Raw genomic sequence first — 23679 nt, 5'->3', positions numbered from 1 at the left:
CCCCTGCATATGCTTTTTGCTTCAGCCAAATGAAGCCCAAGTCCCAGAGTACATCCCATATGTCTTCACATCTGTGAATTTTTCTGTACCATTTCCTCTGTCAAGAACAGGAGCTCCCCTTATCCTGTCTGCCAGATCACCTCTGTACCTGTCACATTCCCATTCCCTAGTCTTGAATTTTTGGTTGTCTTGCCTCCCAGTTCTCCCTTAAGTGATAAATGTAGTTCCTTCCCAAATGCGATTTTTCCCTTGATCTCTCTTTCACAATCTATCAATTCTCAGGCTTTACCAAATGCCCCTTTTTCTTTAGTTCATATTGAACAATTTCTTAAGAAATAAAGACAAATCAGCCGGGTGCAGTGATTCACACCTGTAATCTCAGCACTTTGGGAGGCCAAGGCAAGAGGATCCTTTGAGGGCAGGAGTTTGAGACCAGTGTGGGCAACATAGTGAGACTCTGTCTCTACAAAAAATTTAAAAAATTAGCAAGGCATGGTGGCATGTGCCATAGTCCCAGCTACTTAGGAGGCTGAGGCAGGAGGATCACTTAAGTACAGAAGTTTGAGGCTGCAATGAGCTATAATCATGCCACTGCACTCCAGCCTGGGCAACAGAGTGGGGCCCTGCCTCAAATAAATAGATAAGTAAATAAACATTAAAAAATAGAATAAAGACAAATAATTAAACTGAAATAGAAACACAAACGTTACACCATAGAAACTGACTTACAAAACAACTTTTTCTAAACACAACTAAAATCTTGTCACTGACTGAGTTGTCTGACAACCTTAACAGGTAGATGAATCCCTTAGGAAGTTATAGAGAAACCCGCTCTTCAACAATCTCGTATTATTATCTTTACTCATATTTACAGGACACTTACAAAAGCCAGGATTTGTGCTAAATATTTTGCAAGCATCATCTCATTTATTTCTCTCAGTGATCTCATAATGTAGTCACTGTTATTATCCCTACTTTACAGATGAGGAAACCAAGGCTTGAAGAGGTAAACAGACTTGACCAAGGTTACATAGCCAACGGGAATTTATCTGACCCCAAGAAATGTCCTTTTTAACCATTAACAAGATACTGTTGACAAAGATTCTTTGCTTGGCCACGCTTTCGTCAGGCTTCTGAAACTTCTCTTACACCCGTCTGTGCACTTCCTCATAACATCCAGTTGTAGCAAAAGAACGCTGCAAAAGTCAGTTTAGCCAGAATCCCCAATCCTCAATATCTGATCATCCTCAATAACTAATCAGGCTCCTTATCCTCCACCATCCCCAGGTGGTATCTGACTCCCTGGCCTGTCTTCAGCAAGAATCCTGTTAGGCGGTGAAGTCAGAGTCTCCTTTTCCCCTGAAGTTTCCTCTTAGTAATTTTCTATTAACTGACCCCTACCCTGCTCCTTAGCCACAAATTCCCTCTTGCCCATGCTGTATTTAAAGGCAAGCCCAATCTCTCTCCCCAACTGCAAGACACCACTGCAGTTGTCCTTATATCTGTGATAATGATTCTGAATAAAGTCTGCCTTACCATGCCTTTTTTTTTTTTTTTTTTTTTTTTTGAGACAGAGTCTCACTCTGTTGCCCAGGCTGGAGTGCAGTGGTGTGAACTCAGCTCACTGCAACCTCCGCTTCCCAGGTTCAAGCAATTCTCCTGCCTCAGCCTCCTAAGTAGCTGGGATTACAGGTGCATGCCACCACACCCGGCTAATTTTTTTACGTTTTTGATAGAGACGAGGTTTCACCATGTTGGCCAGGCTGATCTCGAACTCTTGACCTCAAGTGATCCAACTGCCTCGGCCTTCCAAAGTGCTGGGATTACAGGTGTGAGCCACCGTGCCCAGCCCTTACCATGCTTTACAAGTATCATTGAATAATTTTTTCCTTTACCACTGCCTGCTTGCAATATGTGACTAATGAACATTACATACTTTGCAAAGTGTTTGGCACATAATAATTGTTTAATAAATGTGATACATAAGAGATGGAGGGAGAGAAAAGAGGGCGACAGGTAGGCACACAAGGGCAAGGCATATTCACATACACGATTGCAAATAATCCTGGCAGCAGACCTGTCAGGTACTTATGATTAACCTGCTTTACAAATACAGAAACTAAGATTCAGGAAGGTGCAGGGGCTTTGAGAAGTTTTCCCGGCTAGAAGCTTGGCAGGTGCAGGATTGGAATGCAGGTCTCTGAGTCCAGCGTCCGTGCTCTCTGATATGGCTCCATTGTCCCGTTTCTCTCTCAACCCTGTGCACACCTTATGTTCTTTTTATTCCTGAAATGTCTAGGAAAACAAAAGGGATCATTCTCTTCCCTGAAAGACTGATACAGATGTGAGTTTTGGAGGGGTCAGGGGTTGGCTACTCTTGCTCTCAGTCTCTGCATGGAGATCACCCACAGGTGTGAGGCTTTTGATACTTCAAAAATCCAATCTCTGCTGGAATTTTGCAGCCTGCAGGTGGCTTGCTCTGCAGGGTCCTGGCTCCCTCATTGCTGCCTAGAACACTTGAAGGAGCGGAGATCCTAGGTCCTTAGATCAAGGCAAAGAGTTCAATACGGCTTGGTAGAAAAGAGAAAGCTGTATTTTGTGCTGTGGCTGGAAGAATCTCCCCAGAGTCCGTGGATGCAGTGCTGCCAGTTCCCAGAGTTGGAATTTCTTTACAATAAAGCTGCTGGCAGTAGCAATGCTGGTGCTATTGTCCAGCCAGGTGGAGGTTTTTCCATGTAACATCAACAGAAAGCAAAGCTGTATCAAATAGGGCCAAATTCAAGAAGATGCCAGTGAAGCACTAGGGCACAGCCTTGATCACAAACCCCAAAGGAATACTACTTTAAATTTTAAAACTGCTCAATTAATATGAATGACTAAGTGAGGTGGTTTGTGTTTGCTTAGTACAATGCAAATCGCTGAGGATGTTTGCAGGAAACCTGTTCTTGATAACTCCTACTGTCTCCACAACACCTGCAAAGATCTTTCCCTGCTAGAGGAGAAACGAGAGGCCGAGAAGAAAAGAGCTCCTCTTTTCCCAACTATCTGGGACACTTTAAATAATGTTGTTTCAAAATGACAAGAATGGCGACATGTTTATATCTGCTGTTCCTTTTCGGGTTGGCCTCATCAGGCAGTTCTTATTGTCAAATCTTCCACAGCAGGATGTGTGCACAGAAGATTACTGCAGACACTACCCAGAGGATTAAAAAAATACATATTACATATCATAGGAAAACAGGACAGCTCTTCTGTGTTCTCCGTAAAGGGTCAGAAATAAGATGTGTTGTACACCTAGGTTTATGTCTGCACGGTTTATGTCCTGTAGCATGCTGATTTGAATATATTTAACGGAAACAAGAAGGAATTATGTGGTGAAAGAAAGGTAAAGAAATAAAATTAAGTGACAGGTGTGTATTAGTTTGCTAGGGCTGCTGTAATAAGGAACCATGAATTGAGTGGCTTAAGACAACAGAAATGTATTGTCTCATGGTTCTGGAGGCTAGAAGTTCAAGATCAAGGTGCTGGCAGGGTTGGGTCCTTCTAAAGACTGGGAGAGACACTGTTTCATGCCTCTCCCCTAGCTTCTGATGGGCAGCTGGCAACCTTGGCATCTTCTGGCTTGTGGACACATTATCCTGATCTCTGCTGTTATCTTCACATGATGTTCTCATGATGTTCTCCCTGTGTGTTTGTCCGTGTGTCCAAATTTCACCTATTTATGAGGACACCAGTCATAGTGAAGCCATAGTGAATTAGGGCCCACCCTACTGACCTCATCTTAACTGATTACATTTGCAATGTTCTATTTCCACATAAGGTCATATTCTGAGGTACAGGGAGTTAGGACTTCAACATATGAATGAGGGGTGGGGGGTAGTACAATGCAACCCATGCCACAAGTGCTTTATCCATGTTAGCTCATTTAATCTACAAAACAATTCCATAAGAAAGACCATGTTTCTCTTCTTAGTGATAAAGAAATGGAAGCTCAGTAAGGTGAAATGACTCGGCCAAATGGCATTGTTTTAGTCTATTTGCATTGCTATGAAGAAATGTCTGAGGCTAGGTAATTTATAAGGAAAAGAGGTTTATTTGGCTCATGGTTCTGCAGGCTGTACAAGAAGCATAGACAGCATGTGTTTCTGGTGAGAGCCTCGAGCTGCTTCTACACGTGGTGGAATGTGAGGGAGGACCAGCGTGTTCAGAGATCACATGATGAGAGAGAAAGGAAGAGATCAGGGGAGGGAGGTGCCAGGCTCTTTTTAACAACCAGCTCTCTTGGGAACTAATGGAATAAGAACTCGTTACCACAAGGACAGTACGAAGCCATTCTCAAGGAATCTGCCCCAAAACCCAAACATCTCCCATTAGGCCCCACCTCCAACACTGGGGATCAACTTTCAACAGGAGATTCGGAGCGGTCAAACATCCAAGTTATAGCATGCATAGACAGCAAGGATGGAGCTAACATTTCAGCCTATATTTAATCACCCAGTCCATGCCCTTTCCACTACATACTGCTAACCTGAACTATCAAGGCCATAGTAAAATGCTTGGGTGCCTAGTCTACCTGTTGCCACTGACAATTGGTCCCAAGTATTAGTCCTTCATAATATAAAGGTTCTTCTGAAGCTCCAAGCATCAGAAAAGCAGGACTGTATGTCACAGGTATAGTGATCAGAGGTGCCACACCCTGGGTACCAGCTACTTACCCCCAAAGTAGTGTGAATACCAAGTAAGGATGGCATTAAAGCCAGAAACAGCTTCCAGTTCAAGAGATTCTAAATGCCAGAGAAAGAAGCAGATGAGGGAGAAAAACGGAGGTTGAGCATCCCTAATCCGAAACTCTTTGAGCACCAACATGACATCACAAGTGGAAAATTCCACATCTGAACTCATGTGATGGGTCGTAGTCAAAACACAGTCAAAACTTGGTTTCAGGCACAAAATTACTAAAAATATTGTATAATATTATCCTCAGGCTATGTGTGTAAGTTATTATATGAAACATAAATTTCATGTTTAGACTTGGGTGCCAGTCACAAAATATCTCCTATGTATATGCAAATATTCCAAAATCCAAAAACATCTGAAACTCGAAACACTACTAGTCCCAAGTATTTTAGGTAAGGGATACTCAACCTGTACATTCTACAGCTAGCACTAGAGAGCTTTCACAAATTAAGGCAAGCTTAATTGAGAAACAAAAATGGTCTTTCTCTCAAACATTTCATATAAGACATTTTCTTTTGTTACTTGGCATAGGGCCCAAATAGCATTTCACCTTTTAGATATGGTTTAGATAAAGAGGATTTGATTCTTATTAACAGAGTTCCCAGCAATTAGAGAGTACATTTTTTTTTTCACCAAGAAGGAAGAATTACAATAATTTCATTCCTTGCAGGGGGCTATGGAGTTCTTAATTGTTTGATTTGCAAGTCTGAAATTTCATGGGATTTCCAAATTAAATATCTAATTTATCTTTTATATTAAAAATGAACAAGGTATGATCACTGCCCTTATGAAGTCCCTGGATTGGAATTATGCTTGGTTACTTCTGCAAGCATCCTCTTGCCTGGCAGGAAACAGCTACGTGAAATTTGATAAACTGATCTTAGCAGGAAGCAGGATAGAAGGAAACAAAAGGAAAGAAATTCCTAGAGTGGGAGCTGGAGAAAACTGGTCTGATTTAGAACTTCTTGCCCCACAATTCCTATCAGTATTCCATCATTGGCCTTCCAGACTTGCTATCTGTATTGGTATGTCATGACTTACCCCACCCTCTCTACAACTATCCCATAATATCTGCTCTGGGCATTCCAATACCAGATACAGACCTGGCCCAGGATTGTCCTGCTGTCCCCTAGAAGTTATGCCAATCCTTGACGGCAATAAATTTAAATGCATTTTCAGAAGGACTACTAGGTGCTAATCAATATAGAAAAGAGAACAAAATGATTATAATATGCCCTTTATTCCCAGCAGGCTCATAATCTAGTAGAAAAACTAGAGATTTAAACCAATCATAACAATCCAACAATAATGTATTGATTGGATTGACAGGGTGAAACAAGAAGAACAGATTAAGTTACAATTTTCTGAGATCCTGCTTTGCACTCATCACTTTTTAAAATACCAGTCACTTTATTTATATGCTTTACTTTACTACCTTGAATCCTCTGAACATTTCTGTAGGTGAAGTACAGGAGAAGGTCTGTTAGGCTCACCAGTGCTTTGGATTGACCCCCGCTCTTCTTTCTCACTATCTGATGCTGGCTCTACTCCGAACAGGAATGCCAGGAAGGCTACTTGATTTCTGTTTCAATCAAAAACCTATGTTAGATGCTTACCAAGAATCTCATACACTTCTATTCCCAAATTTGTTTATGATAATTGCACTAGTTAGGATAGTATATAACTAGTTACGTATGTTGTAAGTCAGTGAAACATGAGTACAAAAATAAAGGAAGTTATTTCTATGTGAAATGAAGTTCAAGTTCAATATTTAAAAATAATTTTAAAAGGGCAACTTGTTAAAACAAAGTGCTACTCTCCACGACTCCCCCAACAAAGCACACAGACTCAGAAGGACTCTACATTTTGGTTGCTTTCCAAGTGTTTTAAAATCCTTATTCCACTTTAAAGAAATCAAAACTGGAAATCAAAGAATATATGTTTTATGCTTATACACTTCATTAGCAAGAGGCAGCACTCCAATTAGCAAACTGTATTCCAATGTCAAGAAAAGTCCTTATGCTAACTTGTGATAAAAAGATCTATAACTTGATGTACATTTATATTTCCAGTTGAAATAAAATTTAAAGAAAGGCAGGATTTTTTTTATTATTTCAGACTTTAAATTATTATTATTTTTTTGGAGTACCTGACAAACTACAGGTTCCAATCTTCTCTGATAAGTGCTATTAGCAGGAAGATTTCTCTGTTGGGTTAACACACTATCAGCTAAGGAACTCTGGGGGAGCCTTCCTGCAAAGTAGGTCAATTCCTTGCCATATAATTCTGATTATGTCAAAGAATTTATTCATGAGTTTTCTAATTCAACCTACTTCAAATAGAGCCATATTTATATAACCACAAAAAATTACATCCAAATTACAACTATAGGATGTAGCTCCTTGGTGAACACTAGGAAAATATTAACCATTTACATGGCATATCTGCTCTGAAATAATAGGGCTATAAAATAGCATAACAATGACCAAACTTGGAGACTTTCTCAGAAAGATAACAGTCCTCTAGTACAAATTCCAGATGATTCAGGTGCTTGCTATCTGCTAACAGAATTCTTACGCTATTGGACAATGCAGAGTATCAGGTACCGGGCACTTTGCTAAAAACCCATCAAAATGGCAGCCCCAGTAAAGCCACATTTTCAGGAAAGGCAGTACTTCCAGGCTGATATTCTGAGTAGACTCAGATTTTCCTGTTTGATTTTTCTTCTCTGGTTAAAAGCATTAAATCATAGCAGTTTATAACCACATAGAGAGACCTGGGTTCAAATGCAGACTTTGTTATATTATAGCTGTGTAATTTTAAGTTATTGACCCTTTCTAAAGCAAAGCTACTCCATCCATAGTGTGGCATAATAGGAGGTACTTCATGGGACTGCTATAAGGGTCAAACAAGAGGCCGTATATCAGGGTGGGGGTATTCTCAGCTTCCCACAGTGGTCTTTTATGACATTTTAGTTTCAGGATTAACCAATGTTATAGAATATCCTTCTATATGGTATTAGTCCATTTTCATGATGCTGATAAAGACATACCCAAGACTGGGCAATTTACAATTGAAAGAGGTTTATTGCACTTATAGTTCCACCTGACTGGGGAGGCCTCACAATCATGATGGAAGGTGGAAGGCACATCTCACATGGCAGCCAACAAGATGGCTTGTGCAGGGAAACCCCCGTTTTTAAAACCATCATATCTCATGAGACTCATTCACTATCAAGAGAACAGCTCATGAAAGACCCGCCCCCATAATTCAATCACCTCCCACCGGGTTCCTCCCAGGACACATGGGAATTGTGGGAGTTACAATTCAAGATGAGATTTGGGTGGGGACACAGCCAAGCCATATCATATATTAAACAAAAACCCCTCCACCATAATCTGAATCTTGTTTAAGATGATTATACTCTTTTCTTGGTACATGATATGTAAAATCTGTATTACTAGGACAATTTGGCTGATTTGCTTCACTAACATTGGGAGGGATTGAATGCTAAAGGTCTAGTAAAATCTGGATCCTTCTGGTTATGGGCAAAGATTCGCAAGCGAACTCACCTGGAGAAGAGACAAGACCTACTAGGGGCAAAAATCTCCAAGTAATAAGGTCAGGGGGGCAGGATGAGGAAGGGGTTTATCTATCTTTCTAATATGTACTTTGTCCATGGAGAATAGCTGAAAATGCCACCCAAAAAAGGACACTTTGGCATAAGGATTATTTTGAGCTAAAGGAAGAAGCAGATAAAAAAGCAGCAGCAGCAGATACAAAAAAAAAAAAAAAAAAAAAAAAAAAGCCCTCAGACTACCCACATTTGCCTAAAAGTGGGACGTCAATTTGTAAATGTGTCCTCCCCTCTACCCACCAGCAGGGACAGAAGTCCATCACCAAGACAACTTAGCCCTAAGATCACTCCATAGGAATCTACATAGCTAACTTTATTAACCAGCTCTTACCTTCTATTAGTTTCCCTATATATTTAACTTTCTGTGATTTGCTGCCCTAGAAAATCAGTCCTTTTCCCTTATCTTGTCACTATTCTAAAATTTTATTGTTCTTTGTTAAGATGTTATATACACCCAAGTTCTAACCACCCCTTTGAGTCAGTCATCTTTGAGTACTCCCATGTTGTGTAGGATGAACAGGTTAATAAACTTGTATTTGCTTTTCTCTTGTTAATCTGTCTTTTGTCAGCCTAATTTTCCAGGCTCCAGTCTGAGAAACTAGGAGGGTAGAGGGAAAAAAAGATGTTTTTCCTCCCCTATATTTACAATGTCCACATAGAATTAGGCAGTAGACATCCAGGCACTGAAGCCATAATAAAAACTCCCATGACTCTGCAAACCAAAGCAGTCTTTGCCTTTTCTCTTATTTCACTCAAGAACTCTAAAGCGCACAGCCATGGAAACGCTCACTAGTAATAAGTTATGGAAACTACTCAGTCCAGTATCTGGGCAGAATCACTATTCCGTAAAAGGTAAGTGGAGGATTATCATCATTCTTATTTTTATTTTGTTTTGATTTTGTTCTTCACCTTATTTTCCTAATCTGATCAAAGTACAGGCCATTCCTAGAATTCTTTTTCCAAAAGCTCTTCACCTCCAAAGCAATAAAATCTAAGCTATATCAGATCTTTGGATGCCACAGAGTCTATACTCTTCTAAAATCACAATATAGGCATAAAGTAAACTTTTGATATTTGATGTCTCTTCACTATTCAGTTACTGACTTTGTCCTTTTGTCCTCCCTTCAGGTTTTGTGTGTTTTATGGCATGTTTATAAAAACCTGAGAATACGGTTTTCTCATTTGTAAAATGGGGCTATGACTATTTGCCTTACAACAGTATTACAGGGGCAGATATAGTCATGAGCGACAACAATATAAAAGTTCAAAAGTACCAAGTATTGATAAGGGTAGGAACCAACATTAACTCACTGTTTGTAAGATTACAAATGGAAATAATCACTCTGGGAATCTTGGTAATATATAATAAAGCTGAAAATATAGATACCCTACTTAAAGCTAAATATACATACTTCCTGTGACCCAGCAATTCCATCCTCCATAATTGCAAGCTTATGTACACCAAGATATATGCAAAAAAAAAATGGTCATAGCATAGAACTTCAAACCCAGATGTTATAGAATGGAGTTTTAAAATTGTGGCATATTCATATAACGGTTACTAAATCGCAACAAAAATAAGTGAACTATGAATATATGGAACAGAGTGGATAATTCATAGATATGCAAGTTGTATAAAAGGAAATTAGGAAAATAGAATAGGCATTGTGCCAGCGTTTACATGAAATTTGAAATATGGTTAATGAAACTATTTATGAATTTATTTATTTATGGATACAACTATAGAGAAAAGCAAGGAAGTATTATAAAAGACAGGAGAGTTTCTGTTAGAGGGGAAGAAGTAATTATGATTGGGAAGAGACATGGGGAAAATCCAGGCTGCTGGTTATGTTATAATGCCTTGATGTGGGTAGGTGTTTTATGTGTGTTCATTTATAATTACTCCGAGGTTAACCGTTGATGTTTTATTCAATTTCCTATTCTTATATCTGTATTATAAAATAAATGAAAAAATATACAATCACATATATAATGCACCTAAGATAGTGTGTGGCAGCTGTTAGGTGCTTTAAAAAAAACGATAGCAATTCCCACCCCCATCGCCACCTCCTGGAGATTAAAAGATAGGTGAAAATGATATGCAAAATACCATATTTTAAAGGTTTTAACTAAAAGCAATGGACTCACTTAGGTTGCTTTTCATACAGGAGAAGTAAAATGTATTTATTTGGGAAGGAGACTCTCAGGGAACCCACTACTTGAGGAAATTCAACATGAGAGTCATCAGCAGATGTCAAACAGACCTTCAACCTCATTTAGAAATCTTGAAATTCAATATTCAGACTCATGCAGCAAATGGGCACATGGGGTTTGGGGTGGATTAGGAAAGAGGTCTACACACCCTATTTAATGATGTGGGGCTGCTCTGCCAGGTAGTGGTGCTCAAAGAGGCCCCCACTGCTTGTATTTAAACGAGATTCTGGCATAGCAGCGAGGTGAATGGTGGATCAACGCCTAAAGCAGCAATCTGCTAAACATCTCCGTGACTGGGGAAACCCCAAAGGGCTACATCCCATCCTTTGTACCTGCAGCCATTAATGACTTCTAGAGGAGCGGAGCTCAGGGAGGGACAACAATAGGTGAGAAGTCAATTTAATTTTCATTCCCTGCCAGACCATATTCTTAACACAACCCGATGAGAATTTACGTCAGATGCAAATTATATATCTGTCCCTGATTTAAATGGCAGATCTCGTCTCCATTTCAGATTCATTCTTGGGCCTTTAGCTGCATTTAATGAAAAGTGGCTGTATTCACTATGAACCAATTTTTCCCTTGGGTTTTATTACTGAAATCATCAAAATAAATCACCGAGAATCCTCAATCCTACCTGGTTTGAAAGCCATTGCGGAAACGGTGAAATTCTTTTTTTAAAAAAATACATACTAGAAACACGTTTGTGCACCTGAGACAATGATTAGCTATTGAATTGAAATTGCTTTACAAGTCATAAGGAAAAGTACTATTTAAACAAGAGTAGCATTGGAACAGATGGTGGACACCAATCCTTAGGATATTAACCTGTGAACCAGAGGATTACAATAGCACGCCAATTTTCACAAACTAGTTCTGGTGTTTGGAATTAGTCTTCCTTTTCTACGTTATTTTTGTCCTAGTTTTTCCGGGAGGAGAAAAAGGAAAGAAAAATAAAGGCTACCCTGCAAGAGCCCCCTTTGTTAACATACACTGTTTGCACCCTGGCTCAAGTGTGAATCCTCCTACCAAGCTGTAAATCTTCACTCCTGCTTTTCTACAGAATCCAAGAACAACTTTGTTTGCAAACTTGCTTTGGAAATGGTAAGGCCAGCCTTAGGTGAGAGGACACAGAAAAGGAGAAGGCGGGATCCTCACTGAGTCTGCCCTGTGACCCCTAAACTGCACCTTCCCATTTCCCCCAGCCAAAGACCTTCTAACTTGGCTTTCTCCGATAGTTTTAATGCAGACTGTTTTGGCTAGTAACAGTTTTCACATCACACCACCTCCCAGTTCTGTTATATCCCTAGGAGTATATGCCCTAAAAGTTAAAACGGCTGCACTCATCACATTGTTAATGTTTAATGTTTTCATGTGTCAGCAACCCAGGACTTTTTGTTTTTCTGCTGAAAGCAAAGACTTCAAACTAAAAAAGCAGAGCTCTGATGGAGAGGTTTCAAGACTTGCGGATAGGGGGGTAAAGATTTTCTGAAGTAATTTTAAGGGGCCTCTGAAATCATCTGGCCTAAGATAGTCTTCTACTAGCTTTGGTCCTAGATAACAATGACAAAATATGTTACTTGGCTTCCTAGATACACTTCCACTGAAATGCAAATAAAAGGACTCCCCCCTACAACAAACACATACACACACACACACTTCTGAGTACCCACAAACTTCCATACATGATCCAGATTTACTCCCATGGAAAAATAAAAGCTGGCCCTATTCTCTGCATGGCTCACTAAGGGTCATATTTTAATACTCAGTCCAAACACCAGCTCCTCTTAACACCTCCTGTCTCCTCTACCCCAGTCTCCTGTAGAAGAAGTAACCTTTCTTTTGCTCTTTCATGAGCATGGTCATAGCACTTGGTGCATTCTTTTCTCATAGTGGTGATGCCCAAACCTACTTGCTCACATAAGTCTATATGTAAGGCTCCTGATGTGTGGCAAATGCTACTCACTACAGCTAACAGCTACCATCATGTGTGTGGGCATCTTTATCTCTGTCCGCTACTCAAATGCCAAATGTCTGGCCCTATCTCAGTGACCACTGTTTTTCCAGAGCATGTAACCCAGTGCTATGCATGTAGTAGACACTCAATAAAAGTGGAAGGGAAAAGAAGTGATGTTCAGAAAACAAATAGCAGCTGTAGGGAAAAGAATCCAGTGGTGTAAATAAAATGTCCCACAATCCAGGTTTCAGTAGAGTCTCTACAGAAGCAAGGCCTGCTGTAAAAATGAGGACAGTGAGGCCTCGGACTTGATGGTCCTATGAGATGCCTTCAAAACTGAAATTTAAGTCCTCCAAAGGTAAGATTCTAGCAGCCTGTCTGCTTTACACAGACCTGATAATCAGTGAGACTTCTGAGAAGCAGCTGATCAATGCACTTCACAACACTATCATTGAACACTTATCTTGAGAATGCCCATGACAATCTATTACACAACCTAATTGAAGGAATGGATTAAATGTTTCCTTATCTCTTTACCTAAAAACTGCAAACAGGGAATGGAAATACTGTACAAGGAACGCAATATGCAATCTCCCAAATCAACTAGCTCAAGGAAATTCTGCTGGCTGTGTTAAAATTATTTCCCCTTATGATTTGCTTTATTAATTGAATATGTGCATGGCTGCCTAAAATTAAGTGCAAATGTGTATGCAAGCAGGAATAAGAAAGTCTGGCAAGGGCTTTGAAGACAGGCAAAGGTGAATTTGAATCCCAGCTAAGCCCCTTCCTAGCTGTGGAGTATAACTTTAAATATCAAATGGAGATAGTCACAACTGCCTTCTTAGGGTTGTCATAAAAAGTAAATGTTACATTGCAAGTCAAGTTTTTTGTTTTGTTTGTTTTGTTTTGTTTTGAGATGGAGTCTCACTCTGTCACCCAGGCTGCAGTGCAGTGGCGCCATCTTGGCTCACTGCAACCTCTGCCTCCTGGGTTCAAGCGATTCTCCTGCCTCAGCCTCCCGAGTAGCTGGGACTACAGGTGTATGCCACCACGGCTGGCTAATTTTTTTGTATTTTTAGTAGAGACAGGGTTTCACTGCGTTAGCCAGGATAGTCTCGATCTCCTGACCTTGTGATCAGCCTGCCTCGGCCTCCCAAAGTGTTGGGATTACAGGCGTGAGCCACTGCGTCCAGCCGCAAGTCAAGTATTCAACACACTGACAGGCACTCAAGTACTTGAGGAATTGTAGTAATAGAGGCTCAAACATTTACAGAACACCCAACAATAGCAGCTATCAATTACTAGTGTCCCAGGTACTTGTATATTATCAGTAATGCTCATAATAAATCTCTTGAACATTGAAGGAATTATAATGCTCCATGTGCAAGTAAAAATAATGAGGCCCAGTCAGGTGGATTTGGCTGAAGCTGCAGAATTGGAAACTAGCAGATAGGGGGCTAGAGGCCAGAACTGCCTGTGCACTCTACATTGTATCACAAGGCCCCTTACTGTTTACACACTAGGCAGGAACTGTGCTGTGTTCTTGGAATACCAGGAGGAAAGACTTATCTCCTATCCTAGAGAACCTCAATTTCTAATGGGGGCACTAGCAGTGAAAAGACAGTGGTAAGAGATAGTATAATGTAACTATAAAATGTATATTAGTTTCACAGTGGAGGTGAGCACAGGCCAGTCTCGGGGTAAAGAAAGGTGTTCTGGAGGTAGGGGGACAGCCGAGATGATTCTTACAGGACCAGTTGAAATTATCTTGGGAAAGAATGCAGAAATGAGCATTTCAGAGAGAGAACCTTGAGCCCAGGTACAGAGGTATAGGATAGAATAGTATATCCAGAGTCTAGAACTGTGCTGTCTAATATGTGAGACACTAGTACATATGGCTATTTAATTTTAAATTAACTAAAATTAACTAAAAATTTTAAATTGATTGTTCAGTCACACTAGCCTCATTTTAACTGCTCAATAGGCACATATGGCTGGTGGCTGCCACACTGGATAGCACTGACACATAGATGTTCTATCATAGATGATAGAACATTCCCATCATCACAGAAAGTCCTTTTGGACAGCACTGGGGGTATTTAACCTGAGATGATAAAATGTAAAATTTTAGAGTACAAACAGAAGAGAATGAAGAGGGAGTGAGGAGCCTGATCATGGAGAGCCTGAAACTGACGGGGAACTGCCAAGCATTCTAAACACAAGGGTGACGTGAATGGGTCTGGATTTTAGAAAAGTCTTTCAGACCTCAGGGTGGAGACCATATCACAAAGCAGAGAAAGGCTTAGATACTACTGGAGGTAAAGACAGTTACATGGACACAAAATCCTGTAGAGATGGAGAGGGAGGAACACTGGAAAAATACATAGACAATGAAAGCAGAGAAGCAATATCGTGTGTAATGAATGAGGAAAGAATTAACAGTTGCCATGACTATGGGTTGAGAAAATGCATATGGTACCATGTCCTGGGCTATGAAACGGAGAGGGAAGGAGGTGATTTGAAAGAGGGTAGGAGGGTTGATGAGTCCATTCCTGGGCATGTTGATCTTTGTCCCATGTCACATTCTGATGGAGATGTCCATGAGGAAACTGGATGCAGGAATCCCAAGACGATATTTTCAAACTACGGTTGTTCGTAATAACTTGCCAGTTACACATTAGCTTATCTGGAACAATAAACCTTCTACGCACCAAGCACTCTGTATATGGGAAAGTAATTTTTAAAATGAGGACAAAACTTCCTCTCCTCAGAGGACGCACAATTTCCAGGAGAGATAGGCAGTACTCTATATCATATTACAGATATACCACAATTAAGAATATAAGAAAAGATCAATCAAGGGCTGGGTGAATGAAGACAAGGATGGGAAAGGAAGAATCATGGAAGTTTTCTGGAGGAGACACCATTAGCTCAAGCTAGAAAAGGATACAGAGGATATCGGTAGACAAGATTGATGGTGGGGAGGGGATTTAGCTAATAACAGATCAATTTTCCTAACTGGTGAGCTATAAAGCCACTGCTTTCCACTTTTTCTTGCCATTATTAAAGAAATCAACAACATGACCTTTCCAAAAAGAATTAAGAGCCCATTATATGAATAGAGGTAAAGGGAGTCACAGAAATCCTGCTGCCCCACATCCAGGCACCCTGTTAACAGGAGGATCTTGGTACTAAAGAAGCTAGTACCCTCCAATCCAAGAAGTCACAAGAATGTGGGTGAAAGCCTTTTGTGTACCACAGGTGTTTCAGGCCAGAGCAAATTACAATAATCTGATTCAGGTCAAAGTGTATAATACATATAGGAGAAAAAGGATTCTTTTAATTAGATGGGAGAGAAAGCAGATTAGCGGTTATGCTGCATCCATTCTTGCCCTTCTCAGATTCATTCCCCCCTCTGCAGATGGCACATCATCTTGAAGTGCATACCTGATCATGCCACTCCTGTGCCAACCCTGCCCTCTGTTTAAAATCTATCTGTGGCTTCCCACAGTATAAAGCCACAAATCCTTAACCTGGCAGACCCTCATAATCACAGGTTGCACAATAAAGAATGCAAAGTTACCAAAAATAAGCAGTTCTGGGCCAGCTGATTCTACACGGTGATGACATTTCCATTTCTCCCCACCTATTCTGAAGCCTTCCTCACTCATATGTGGTTTAGGCTCCAGTCTCGCCAAATCACACCTGGATCATGTACTCCACAAACCCTGTGCTCCTGGGTGTGCTTTCAGTGTCTGGCACCACACAGCAGCACACACACACAGATACACACTCACTCCTGTGCCCACAAAAGTCCCATAGACACTTCTTCATGATCCATTTCAAACACCGCCTAGTCAAGGATGGCTTCTCCCCAGCTCAACCAGTTATGCTCTCACCCACTGAACTCCAGGAGTGTAGCGATCGAACAAATACAACTGAGCACATGGACCCTACTGGCATCCATGGCACAGAGATGGATAAACAGGGATCACAACATTCGCAAACTCACTGACTCTCATCCTGACATCGTCCTGGCATTGCATCCCACCCCAGGATCCTGCCATCCTGATCTTCTTGAGACCACCAACCTCTTGCTCACCCCTGGGTCTCTGATCCTACTGCTCCCCTGCTCCAAACATGCTTCCCCCTCTCTGTGCCAGGCTAACTCCCTGAGAGGGCATTTCTTCAGGGAAGTCTTCTGCAATTCTGCACACTCCCATCAGCACTCCTACCCCTACCATGTTAGGAACTTCCTTTGTTATTACACTACCCTGGGCATTCTCTCTCCTGGAACTTATCAAGCCACCAGGTAACAGAAAGTCTGGAGGCCTGAAGACCAGTTACAACAAGTTGGTAATGGTGGCAAAGAACAGAGGAGGACAGAATTTGCAGATTGTTAAGTGTACATGCTTCTGGCTTGAATACCTGGGCAAAGAGAAGGGACCATTTAGGGGACAGAGTCTCAGAGACAATGCAAGATGTTCAAGAGTTAGAAGGAGGGAGAAAAAGAGAGAGGCAGGAATCCTAGGCAACCGAGACACAAGAATGGGGACAAACCTCACAGGCAACCTCATGCATAGAGGGCCCTTCAGAAAATAATCCCCATTAAATCTTCAAACAGCCTTGACAAGTAAAAAGGGACATCCTCTTGCTAGCACCTTGCACTCGGCAGTATTAGCACAGGTGGAAGGTGGTACCCAGACACTGAACTAACAATGCTGTCTCCCAACTAAGAAATTCCAAATTCATAATAATGTTTCTGTTTTTTTGTTTTTGGTCTTTTTTTTTTTTTGCCAGAGAGTCAGGTAAGTTTTCCAGCGTCTTACAGCTAGGAAGTACCAGGACGCTGTATCTCAAATACTCCAAGTTGAGACTTTCCCTGTGTGCCACAATGCCGGAACAGACTCCCTCCCCGAGTACGAGATTCCAGAAGCAGAACCATGGAAGATTTTTATCCTCAGAAAGCCTCCTGCGAAGTTGGGACTCACAGCTCACAGCCACGAAATCACCGCCCATTAACAGTTTGGTCTCCTGAGAGCAGAGATTAGGGATCCTCAGTCTTGCCTGCATATCAATACCACATGGGACCACTCAGACCAGGTGAATCAATGTCCCTGCAGGGTGGACCCAGGTAATGGTTTATTAAGTGTTCTATGTAAGTTTAGGGTACAACCAAGTGGTTAGAATTACTAACTAAATCAAACCTGTTTACTGACCGATTACATTAGAATATAAATTCCCTCCAATATATATCCGTGTTTCTCCAAAAACAGCCCCAGCTCTCAAGCCCAGGATTCATATGGGAAAAACCAACTCACGAAAACGCACATGTTGTGTCCAGCTCTCCACCACTTTGACAGAAGCACCGTCCTCAATCGATCAGTGTGAGGTGTGCTTATTTATTCTCACTTCTCTGGCAGATAAGGATTATAGGGATATAAAAAGCAGAGTGTGCTGTAAAACATCATTTATTAGTGGGCCAATGGATCTTCATGTGAATCAGGTTTTACACGTTCCATTTTCCATTGAAACAATGGAATGTTACATGGCTAATAATAAGGCACAGGCCTTGATTAAATACCCAATCCATAATTCAATAAAGAGATTGTGCTGACATAATCAGCAAAGAGGGACCCTTATGAATATCCAAATAAGCCAAAACCTGAAATGCACGCGTCAGCATTCACCCCACAGAGGCATATTATTTGTAAAGCGTGCAAAACATTTTTCTTCCAGTACCCACTTCAAGAATTTTATAATTAGCAAAGTTTCATTAGCAGAATAAGACACTTTGTATTCCAAGTGATGGCTTGCCTGGAGTGTTAGGATGCTTTGCTGGGAAATTAACTATTCTGTGTCAATTTCTTAAGGAATAATTATGCTCTGTAATTGAATAACAGATTGGCAATTGGGGAGGTCTTGAAAATTCCTAGAAGCTTAGCTCCAGGCTAATTCATTTCTATTTTGTACTGGACTGTCAATTTTTGATGGTTATTGTCACCCCCAAAAAGATGGGATCTAAAAGATACCAGGAGGTAAAGTTTCTGCTTTTTAAAGTAGTATTAAAACTTCATATTGCACGTAAAATTCTAAAACACACACATACTTCAAATGAAGTACATACCTTCTGTGATTGCCTAGGCCAATTTGTTTTTTATAAACGCTCTGAATCTTAAAAATGTGTTATTGTCTTTTTTTCCTTAAACCACTAGGAAGCTCGGATCCAAATCTATAACTCATACAAACAACCAATAGGATCTTATTGCATGATTTTGTCTATTACCTATTTCCTTGCTTCCATCTGAGTTATCTAACTAACATTCCTTATAATGTAGACATCTTTATAAATCTCCTCACATCATCTATGTAACAAGGTACAGTATAAAAAAGCACAGTATCTTACTATAAAGTACCACAGTCTACACAGCAATTTGCATATGATTCTGGAAAGTGTATATACCAAAGATGTAAATGTGCTGTGGGCTCCTGGAATAGGTAACTGAATACAGAATTTCCTAAAAATCTGGGGCAGGTGGCTACTGCTCTGACAGTGCACTTCCCTCGGGGCTGACAAAGTCCTCGTGCATTTGCTATCTTGTTCTTTGACATTTCTAAGGCAAGAATTTGAAAATACATGACACTTTTATATAAATGTTCTTATCTACACTTTAAAACTAGGGCTAAAAAGAGGTTGGCAAGGTTAAGAAACATGTCAACAATGACTTGTCTCATAAATCGTGAAGCTGGGATTCTACTCAAAGTATTTTGTATGCAGGTAAGAAGTTCTCAACCATTCAGCTAATCCCAGTTTGTCTCAGTGCTGACTGAATCACTGAAAGAGAGAGAGACTCCCACAAAAAGAGATATATCCCCACAAAGACCCACAAGGAGAGAGAGACCCCGCAAGGAGGGAGAAGGGGAGAAAGAGAGACAGACAGGCACCCCACAAGGAGAGAGAGGTCCTCTTTCGATGCAGCAATCCCCTCCCCGCTGCTCATGCAGGCAGGCACTAGTAAGGTGCCTGGAATATAGGAAAGATGCAACAAATGCTAGCTCTAACTATTGAAGTAGTGTAGTGAGTTAATGTGGCAGGCATAGCAAAGAATAAAGTCTAGGACAAGGGCCCAGGTTTCCTTCTCAAGTCACTGATTAATGAAACAGTTTCTACCAAGGCCTTTCTGAAGGATGCCCCTGCACGGTGCCTGATCAGAGTGCTGAGGCTTCTCCAGGCAAGTTGTCCCATTGATAACTCACCTCACAATTAATTTAGATCACCTATCCACTTTAAAGAATTGACCATTTCTACTTGGAATTGGAAATTTTCATCTTGAGTCATCATGACATATGATAAGTGGTTCAATGTGTGTAATAGACAGAAACAGGCAGGCAAAAAAATTAAATGGCGCAATGGGAGGAATAAAGTATTCTGAGAAAATAAAGTGAGACCTAATGAAAATAAGCAAGACCAGAATTGGCTCTCAGCTAATTTTAGAGTGTTTCAAAAAGACCCAGAGAGAACAACAGCTGTCATTGGGATATTCTCACGTCTCATTTATCTGTTACTGTGATCAAAGATGATACGGTGTATGTATCTGTGATCTTCAGAAAAACAGTCAAAGTCCCAGTGCTTTCCCAGCATATCTACACTGCTTCTCTTTGCCACTTTCTGATCTTGAGGTTTTCTCCCATTTTGTTTTTTTCATTACCAAAAACTGTTCCATTAATCAGTGACTTGAGAAAGAAACCTGGGTCTTGGTCCTGACTTGATTCTTTGCTATGATTTCCACATTAACTCACTATACTACTTCAATAGTTAGAGCTAAAATTTGTTGCATCTTTACTGTGTACCAGGCACTTTACTAAAATAGATCATCTTAAAAATTTTTCTCACTTAATCTTTATAATGATGCCATAGGCAGAGTTATTTTCCCTCATTTGAGAAATCAGCAACAGAATCTCAAAAAAAGGTTCAGTCATTTGCCTAAGGTCTCATAGCTTGGAGGAGGGGTGAGGGTGGGGAGTAGAAATTCCAATTCAGGCCTGTTGGATTCCACTTGACATTGCCTTAGTCAACACCCTTGCTACCTCTCATCTCCATGATCAAAATAACCTCCTTCTCTTTCCTCTTCTTTCCTCTTTTCCTACCCCTTGCAATCTGATTTTCCACCATAATAACTTAATGGCTGATGTCACAGGAGCCCCATCCAAGTGGTTTTACTGCAAGATATAATAGCTGACATTTGGAAAATCGTATCAGTGTAGTCTTTTATCAACATTTATCAGAGAAACTGAAATACATGGCTTCCTTTCAATCAAAGTTGCTGAAACCTTGGTCTTAGAGATCCTTCTTTCCCCCAGGGAAGGTAGCAACCTAGTTATCTACTGAAATTATTCTGACCTTCTAAGGCCAAGTTGTGTTACCCCTCCCTAATCCAAAAATAATTAGTGGATAACAGACCCTGGCTTGTTGAGACAGAGAGCTATTTGTAGGAAATTTCTTGTCTGGAGCAAATGGTTTTGCAGGAATCACTAACCCTAATAGATTATCCCAAGCCCTTGCCACCTGCTTTCCTGAGCCCCCTGTCATCTCTGACAGTAAGAGGGCAGGCAGGTCGCAATGTCAAGCCTAGAGATACAAAGTTGCCAGCACATTGTTACTAGTGATGGTTAGGCCTATGGACCAACCATCTGGAGAGAGGACAGGATGGATGGTCACAGGCCTTCCAAGGAGGTAAACAGGAGCATCCATTAAAAAGACAGGCATGCTTGCCCCAAACTCGGGTACATGGCCAGCTCTGAGAAGCCAACATTTGTTGGCAGACAATTGCGAAGGGAAGGGAAAAAAAAACACACAACACAACAGAAAACAACCATAAGGGTCTGTCATGGCCCAAGAGCTCCTGCAGAATACCTGGGAGTGTACAGCAGCTGATGCTAGGACTGAACAGAATTTGGTGTTACGGGGCAGTGCTGGGCACCTGAGGCACAGTGTTCAAATCAATGTTTGTCCCAGCTCAATAAATGGGAACAAGAGCAGGGCCCAAAGGGAGGCTAGAGTAGTGGTTCTCAAACTTGAGTGTGCACTAGAATCACCTGGAGGGCTTGTTAAGGAAGAGATTGCTGAACCCCCCACCCAGAGTTCTTGATTCAGTAGGTGTGGGGTGGGGACTTCAGAATTTGAGTTTCTAATCAGTTTCCAGGTAAGGCTGTTCTGCTGGTCCGGGGACCATACTTTGAGAGCACTGCCTTAGAAAAGAGAGTTCACAGGAAAGGCAAGTAGGGAAGAAGCCAGCATCAGCTGTAACCAACATATGCCAAGTGTTGCCACCTTAATAAGGGTGGTCTCATTCAATCCTCCTAATAAACGTGAAAGCAGGCTTTATAAACCCCATTCTGTATATGAGGAAACTGAGCTCCAGAAAGGTGAAGTGACCTGGTCAAGATGAACATAGCTGGGGAGGGATAGAGCTAGGATCAGAATCCAGGTTTTCAAGACTTTAAGACCACCCTTCTTCTCAAGACAAAGCTCCAGCCTGTTCAGGTGAATCTCAGAAAGACCCGCTGTCTCGAGAGTCTACTCTGTCTTCAGGAAAATGCCTATTCCCACCTTTCCCCAGTATGCAAACGTCAACCACTTCCACACGTCTTTATTGCCCACATCAAATGCATCTAAGATGAAATGCACAGAGGAATGCAGCATCCCCCGCCCCGCCACCACCACTCACTCAGAGATCATCCCAAAGGCAGTACCAAGAGGCAACTCCGTGCACTCAGAGTTGGACTCTGCTGGGGTTCTCGACAGGTGATGTGCTACATTGTTGACCGAGGGGCTCCAGTGATTTAATCCTCTAAAGTGCGGATGTAGGAATACTTCAGACTTACAAGTGGTTTTGGTACAAAGGACTTCTGATCTAAAGATGAGATTTCAAGTCCATAGATAAGCACTTATTTGCCAGAGGTAAAGTCCCATAACTTACCTGAATTTTAGTCTAAATTTACCTGAAAAACCCAGCTATTAATGTCAGCTATACTGCCTCACAGGATTCATGACAGCATAAAGTGAAATGGTGCACACGTATATATTTGGTGAGTTGTTTGTTGCCATAACAATAAAAAGTACTGTGAATCATGAGTGATGGTAAATACAAGCTAATGAGAAAGGAACTTGCAAATAGGTGTCCTTCATTAGGGACTTCATCCTGGCTTCTCTACTTTGTGATTTGCGTTTTGTCAAGTTATTATCCTCCTGGCCAAGGTTGCTTCCTCTGAGATATGGAGATGCCCACACCTGAGAGGCCTCACAGTAGGATGCGTGTGACACATTTTCAGAGGATAGAATTTGTAGAGGATATTTCAATGGACTTAACCACTCAAAACAAATCAGCAATAATTACACCCAAACACAGTCTATATTGGGTCTTGCTGATCACCAGCCTTCCCTTTACCACTGTCTCATTTCTTGAGGACCACCGTGACTATGGCCTCTTAGATTCTGCCAAGGCAAAGCTCCAAGATCATGTTCTCCTCCTCTGTTGATGGCTCAACTATATCCCCCCTCCCCTTTCCCTCTTTGCAAATAGAAAGTTTAACAGTGTTCTACAACTCATCCTTCAATGGGCTGTACTCAAAGCTCTGTGCCACAGACACTTCCAAAACAGTGGTGCCTCAGGGTAGAAAATTAATTTTCCATCTTGATCAAAACGTTGCAGCACATCTGGAAAACTTATCATATACCATGGTGCCTGGACCACTGACTGGTATGGAGTAGGGAGACAGACTTTTGATCCTCATGGGGTAGTGACTCACTCTTCCTGGGTCACTGAGTCCCAAAATCCTAATCACAGTATGTAGATGATAATACCTACCCCTACTCATCTCCCAGGGTTGAGAAAGATAAGAATAGGATGGATGTGAAATTGAACAGAGGGCCATACTGCAATAACAGCAGCATGGCATGAGCTAATACCACAAATATAATCGCTGCTCTTAGGGTCAAACCAGCAGCACAAGGGTTAAGAGTCTTGTGGCTAAGGCTGGGCATGATAGCTCACGCCTTAATCCCAGCACTTTGGGAGGCTGAGGCAGGCAGATCACTTGAGGTCAGGAGTTTGAGACTGGCCTTGCCAACATG

The 23679-nt window shown here is 41.2% G+C and overlaps 1 protein-coding gene across 18 annotated transcripts in view; it reads right to left on the bottom strand.

Moving 5' to 3' along the window:
- DAB1 (DAB adaptor protein 1) overlaps positions 1 to 23679 on the bottom strand; it is an 863435-nt gene that overhangs the window by 175594 nt on the left and 664162 nt on the right. The window contains exon 7 of one of the 18 annotated variants that reach the window (XM_058430805.1): positions 6231 to 6319. The exons of 16 other annotated variants lie outside the window; for them this stretch is intronic. The gene's annotated coding sequence lies outside the window, so the exon portion shown is untranslated. Of the gene's footprint in view, positions 1 to 4715; positions 4759 to 6230; positions 6320 to 23679 lie in introns of those variants that run through there. One more of the 18 variants, XM_058430806.1, reaches the window with a different exon arrangement.

This window comes from Hylobates moloch, unplaced genomic scaffold (assembly GCF_009828535.3).
Source record: "Hylobates moloch isolate HMO894 unplaced genomic scaffold, HMol_V3 SCAFFOLD_18, whole genome shotgun sequence".
Taxonomy (NCBI): Eukaryota; Metazoa; Chordata; class Mammalia; order Primates; family Hylobatidae; genus Hylobates; species Hylobates moloch.
The sequence above is the reverse complement of the archived record's forward strand: the minus strand, read 5'-3'. Positions and strand labels throughout refer to the sequence as shown.